Source organism: Vicia villosa, linkage group LG2, assembly GCF_029867415.1.
Source record: "Vicia villosa cultivar HV-30 ecotype Madison, WI linkage group LG2, Vvil1.0, whole genome shotgun sequence".
NCBI lineage: Eukaryota > Viridiplantae > Streptophyta > Magnoliopsida > Fabales > Fabaceae > Vicia > Vicia villosa.
Window position 1 is genome coordinate 45,662,799 of NC_081181.1, and position 7,211 is coordinate 45,670,009.

A 7,211-nucleotide genomic window follows, 5' to 3' on the forward strand; every position below is an offset into this window, starting at 1 on the left:
TCTTGTCAGGGAAGAAGAGAAAATAGATATGAGGTAGGAATTTGAAAGATGAGTTAGAAATTGATGTGAGATTTTATGGAAGAAAATGAGAGGTATTTATAGAATGAAAAGAAGGATAGAGACGTTGGGGAATGATGTGATTCCGTACAAAAGGAAAATTTGAGTGGAAGTAGGATTTGAAAGAAAGTGGAGATAGTGTTGGGAAAAAGAGAGATTTGATTTTTGAAAAAGAGATTTGAAAAGATTTTTGAAAATAATGGAATATAGTACAAAAATTAGTGGGAAACAAAAGATAATAATAATCTACTTGTTACCAGTACAGTCTGAGTTTCCTGATTCTGCGCCTGCAAAAAGATTTAACTCTGTACCAATTGTGTCAGTACTATTTATCTGTAAATAAATAAATAGCATGTGTGAAGTAATAAACAGTATTTGGCGTTTGCGTAAGAATAAATTCAACTGCAAGCCAAATTACTGTATAAGAAAAATTCTAAAAACTAAGTATCTCATATGTCAGGATATTTGTTGAAATAAAAATCCATGATTATATGAGACTCTTAATTTTCAGATTGGAGTTTTCTTGAAAAATATGTGGGCAAATTTTGGGGTATAACAGTGTTGCTGCTAAGGAGAAGCAGTTTGTGGATGAATTGGAAGAAGCAAGACTGGCTGCTGCATTGGAAGCTAATCCTTGCAGGGAAATTGTGGTCTGGAGACCTCAATATCCAGTTCTGCTCGGGGATTTCAAGACCCTCTTTGACTTTTTGAGGGAAAACCCTTCTAAGGAAGACCCAAGCTTGGTCATTCCAGAAGTTGTTGACCCACCAGAAGTTGAAGGTCCTTCTGCCCCCAGGAATCTAGCTGCCATTCTTAAGGCACTTGAGAATGGAGATTCTGAGATTCCGGCTGCAGAATATGAAGATACTTCTATGCAAGAAGAAGATGCTGAAGATCATGTTGCTGAATCAGTTCCTGTTGAGGAAATCCCTGCAAATGATCTATCAATAGAAGCTACAGATCACAATGCCATCCCTGTGGATAGAAGCTGTGAAGCTTCTTCTGATGAACCTTCCCGTCTTGCAAGGACTCTGGAAGTTCTTCAGAAGAACCAGGATGAGCAAAGCTCAGTCAATGTTGAGTTTAGAGCTTTCATAGAGAAGCAGAATGAGCACAATAATGGGGTTCAAGAGATGCTGGCCAAGATCTTGTCAAGGCTAGGGTCATCTTAGATTGAGTCTTAGCTGTTTTGTTTTTGCTTTTGCTGCATCTGTTTTGTGTATCTTGTCTTCCTTCTCTTCGTGTACTTCTGTACTTGTCTGATTGAACTTCAATGAAAATCATCTTTTTCTTCCGTGTGTTTCTTTTTGTTTTTATCTGAATCTTCTATGTTTTTGATGATATGACAAAAAGGGGGAGAAATATGTGATAAATGATTTGATTTAATCAGTTGCTTTACTAACAGAACTTGCAAAGTTCTATGCTTTAAGTTGTGCTGTTGCAGGAATCGAAGATTCAAGATCAACATAAGGAGCAACATAAGAACCAAGTTCTTGGATTCTTGAAGCAAGTTGAGTGCTATGAAGCTTCAGAACCAGAAGCAAGAAGGAAGAATGTTCAGATATTCTGATGATAGAATATGATCTGATTCTGAATGACTATTTGTTCTGATACATTCTATATGGCTTATATGGCTCTGATACATATTATGTGTTCTGAAACATATTTTATGTTCTGAAACATATTTTATGTTCTGATTCATTCATGCTGACTTTTGTCGTTTAGTTTTGTTCTGTAACATTTCAGGATGTAGAGATGCTCTGATGAAGCTCTGGTACATTCAACAATGTTCTGATACAATCTAGCATGAAGTGATGTAAGAAGAAATTCAAGTTCTGAAGCTGTCCCAATGGAAGCAAGAATCAGAAGCTTGGAATGTTCTGAAGATCAAAGAAATTCAAGTTCTGAAGCTGTCCGATGGAAGCAGGAATCAGAAGCTGTGAATGTTCCGAAGATCAAAGAAATTCAAGTTCTGAAGCTGTCCGAATGGAAGCAGGAATCAGAAGCTGTGAATGTTCTAAGGATCTAAAGAAATTCAATGTTCTGAAGCTGTCCTATGGAAGCAGAAATCAGAAGTCATGAATGTTCTGAAGATCAAGCACTGTGAACGTCTCTACCGAAATAATCAGGGAAGTCTTTTATTTATAAAATTCTTCTAGAATTAATTTCAGGGGGAGATTATTCATCTCAGGGGGAGATTGTTAATCTCAGGGGGAGACATATTCACATGCTTATGCTATAGCTGTGTAAATTGTCTTTAGCCGTCTGCTCTTTCTGATCGCAAATTCATATCATTTATATATGTTTTTGTCATCATCAAAAAGGGGGAGATTGTTAGAACAAGATTTGTTCTGATCAATATTCTTAGTTTTGATGATAACAAGGATATGAATTTTGTGTGAGATAATGTGGTACTCTAATACATTGCAATTTCCCTTTCAGGAAATATATAAAGAGTATGCACAAATCAGCGCTCAGAAGCTTTGTCTCAGAAGGTTCAGCATGCAACATCAGAACATGGTCTGGCAAGACATCAGAACATGGTCAAGGCAGAATCAGAACATGGGTCTATGGAAGCATCAGAAGAACTTGAGATCAGAAGCAGAAGCACTGAAGTTCTCATGGTATCACGCTCAGAAGCACTTCAAGGTCAGAAGACAAGAAGATGCTATGCACCAAGCTGTTTGACTCTGATGATATTCAAATATTATATACTCAAACATCAGATCAGAAGAAAGTACAGGTGGCAGGCTAAGCTGACTGACAAAAGGAACGTTGGAAGCTATTAAAGGCAACGTCAGTAGACACAGCGTGAACAAGGCTCGAGGTAGTTGACAAAAGCGTGAAACATTAAATGCAATGCTGTACGGAATACGCAAAGCATTAAATGCTCCCAACGGTCATCTTCTCAAAGAGCCTATAAATATGAAGTTCTGATGAGAAGCAAGGTTACCAATTTCTTGACGATTTCTGTGAATATTAACTTGCTGAAACGCTGTTCAAATCAAAGCTCAGAAACTTCATCTTCATCAAAGCTCACTACATTGTTGTTGTAATATATTAGTGAGATTAAGCTTAAACGTTAAGAGAAATATCACTGTTGTGATTATAGCTTTTTAGAAGCATTGTAAAACTCTTATTTGATTACATTAATTTGTAAGTAGCTAGAGTGATCAAGTGTTGATCAGGATACTCTAGGAAGTCTTAGCTTGTGTCTAAGCAGTTGTAATTAGAGTGATCACGTGGTGGTCAGGATACTCTAAGAAAGTCTTAGCTTGTGTCTAAGCATTTGTTCCTGGAGTGATCAGGTTGTGATCAGGATACTCTAGAAGACTTAGTCGCGGACTAAGTGGAAAACCATTGTAATATGTTGCGATTAGTGGATTAAATCCTCAAGTGAGGTAAATCACTCCGTGGGGGTGGACTGGAGTAGTTTAGTTAACAACGAACCAGGATAAAAATAACTGTGCAAATTGTTTTTATCGTTCAAGTTTTTAGACTACACTTATTCAAACCCCCCCCCCCCCTTTCTAAGTGTTTTTCTATCCTTCAGAGACTACATCATAAATTAAATAGCATTATAAATCGTCAGATATAGAATTCATAAGCAATTATCCACCCTACTTAGCATATTCAGATTAATCAATTCATACCAATCACAATCACAAGTCAAGAGTATGCACCCATAACATAACACAATCATAACACCGGATTTCATCCTGACATGTCACAATTTATACAAAACTATGCAGACTCTTATGCATGTGGTACCAACGACAAGTGAACCATGTCACCAACACTGATTCCTTAATTGGATACAGTCTCATCGATTCGTCCTCGTCACCAGAACAGAATCCAGTCTCACCTCTCATATCCCGGGCTTGGCTATTGACAACACACACCCGATTCCACATAATGGGAACCAGTGTCACCAAGATGCATATGCATGCAAACCACCTAGCATGCAACATCATTCATCAAAACAATACACACCAGATTCCACATAATAGGAATCAGTCACTAAGATGCATATGCATGCAAACCACCAAGCATGCAACATCATTCATCAAATCACATGATAAAAACATTTACTATTAATAACATCCATCTGCATAACAAGCAGAAGCAATCACATTATAACAACACACATCATTGCATATATTCAATTATGCAAACAACAAACCATTGCACCTCATCAATTACGCAAAACAAGAATAAACCACATTTGGAGAAAACGATAATTTTCAAAATAAAATCAAGTTATTGTTGTTTTCTTTATTTCATATGTTAGAGTATTTAATTTAAAGAACAACGTCCAAAACGGCGTCTAAAACGGACTTACGATTTGAAAGTTAGGAGTTTTTAAAGTTAAGTGAAATTTAAGAAAATCTGTGGAACCTGGTTCCTCCCCATGTGGGAATCGGTTCCTACTGAACAAAATCACCTCGTTTCGGGTTTTTACTGTGGGAACTTGGTTCCTCCCACCTGGGAACCGGTTCCTGACGCTGCTGTAGCAGAAAAACTCCAATTTTATGACTATTCTTCATTCCTACTTTCACTATCAACACCAAATACGAACCCACACATTAAAGTGACCAATTTTCATCAGTTTTCATGATTCTAACACAACAACAATGCAATATAACTATCATTCATCAATTATAACAAACCAATTGCATCATATTCATCAAATTGGGCATGTCAGTGTCAGAATCTCATAAACCCTAACATCCTAAATAGAGGTTCAAACTCTTAATCTATTCTACCATCATCAAAATTATAATACTAGTTAATAAAGAATAGTCACCCCTTACCATGATTCACGGTTGGATTCTATTTCTCTTCGCGTTCTCTCTATGTATTCCTCTGTGTTCTTCGTGCCCTAGCTCTCTCCCTTTGCCTCTTCACAAAACTTTGATCGTACAGAATGATTCCCTCTTTCCTCTTTTCTCTTTTTACCCCCTAGGACCCCTAATATGGTCTTCCCATATTGCCCTCACTTACTCTTTACAAATGACCACTCTTACCCTTAATATCTCTAACACTGATATTATTTTATTTTACTAATTAAAATAATTCCACTTATTATTCTAATTATTCTAAAATACGCCAAAATTCATCAATGCACATAAGCATCACGCAAATCACCACAACATTACATGAATCATCAAGACATCACATAAGTCATCATAATCTCAGATATCACAGATCATCACAAACCATAATAAGGACTCAACATATCATCACATTTTCAATACATCAGAATGACTCATAGATTCACGCTAAAATGATTAAATAAATAATTAGTCTAGAATTCGGGGTGTTACAGGTTTTTGCTGAGGGGGAAGGTCAGAATCAGAGTGTAAACTAGAGTTGTCTACACTATCAATATCTTCTATTAACTTCTTAAGTTTTTCAGAAGTTCTAAGGATTTTGAGAGATAGAGGGTCAGTTGTTGATACGTGTTCAGAACTATTAACAGGTATAGAGTCAGAGATAGTAATACTTGAAGGTTTCTTCTGCTTATTAGCTTTCTTTGTAGCAGGACCTTCGCTAGTAGTCTTTCTCGTCTTCTTTTCTTTCTTCTTCTTATCCCTTTTGATCAATTCATCCAAAGATGGAAGGGTTCTTCCACGAAGCCAGAAAGGATCAAATTTTGACTTGTCTCTTACACAAGACTCCAGATAGAGGAGGACAGAGTCTGAGAGTTCTTCCTTGAAGATCAGCTGGAAATCAACAACTGGATTTCTTCTGGACAGAATATCATTGATCACTGTTGGAGGAGAGATCACCTTTCCAATTAATTGCATTCTCCTCAGAGTATGGGCATTCAGAGTACTCCCACTAACAGTAGTCATATCTTGAACTGAGCCAGCTGACTTCAGAGCATCAATCAGACCACTCTCTGATAGAATGTTTGATATCAGCCTTCCCATAGGAATGGTGTTCTTCTTTATCTTGGGATATTTTAATCGTTCTGCTTCTCTTGATTCCTTCACATGAGTCCTCAGATGATGGAACAGAATATGAGGTAAGTTAATTCTCATACCCTTTCCAATGCAATACAGAAGGAACTGTTGATCTTGATTTATATAGGTTGCAGAGACAATTGATTTTCTGTGGTTGAGAGATCCCAGAATGATCTTTGCCCAAACTCTGTATGAAGGCTTCAGATCCTTAGTGTTTGGTGAAGCTTTACCAGAAGTAAAAATTTCTGGGTAAACTGTTTCCCAATCAGTTCTTCCAGGAATAGCGCCAATTACTCCACCTAAACCTTGGAGATTCAATAACTTCCTTATGAGATTTTTAGTAATTGAGATCTCTTGCCCTAAGACGAAGGAGATGATAGCATTGGGGGTTAGGGTAGCATGAGTCCAAAATTCCTTTACTAAATCAGGGTAAACTGGACCAATGAGACGATCAAAGTAGTTTGCCCATCATTGAACTAGCATGTTTGTCTTGATGTTGAAGTTGTGCGCTTGAATATTTTCAAAATCTACCATAAGTTCACAGAGAACTTCTAAATCTGCGTATGGAATCAAACAGGTCTTCAATGGAGAGAAGACAGTTTGTTGTTGTTGTTGTTGTTCTTGTTGTTGAGAAGATGAAGCATTGTGTTGAACAGACGAAGCCATTGAAGAACACTTGAGATTTCAGGGTTTCCTTGACTTAGGGTTTTGATGAAGGCAAAAAAGGAGACAGAAATGCATAAGCTATGAAGATGATGAAGGAGTGAAAAGAGAGAAAATGAATATGGAATGAGTTTATATAGACGCGGACTTGAAAAAAAAAATGCAATGAGATTCTGAATGCAACGGTTACAGAATATGAATCAATCACATTTAATGTTGAGAGACGTTAGTGGAGATAGCGTGAGATTTGAAAAAATTTGCACAGTAACCTAGGGCGGCGTCTCATCAACTGCACGCATGCTTGTCCCTTCAGAATGAACACGTGGTCATCATCTGGAATAGCTGGTGACAGCTGTTTTGCTTTAACAGAAGTTTTGTATCATACTTAGACACATGAAACGCTAGTGATAACAGATTTAGAGTATCCATATGAACATATATAAATAGAACATCTGATAGATAAATCATAAAGCATATTCTTCAAACTAATCCACATATCAGATCATCTCAACAACTTCATTC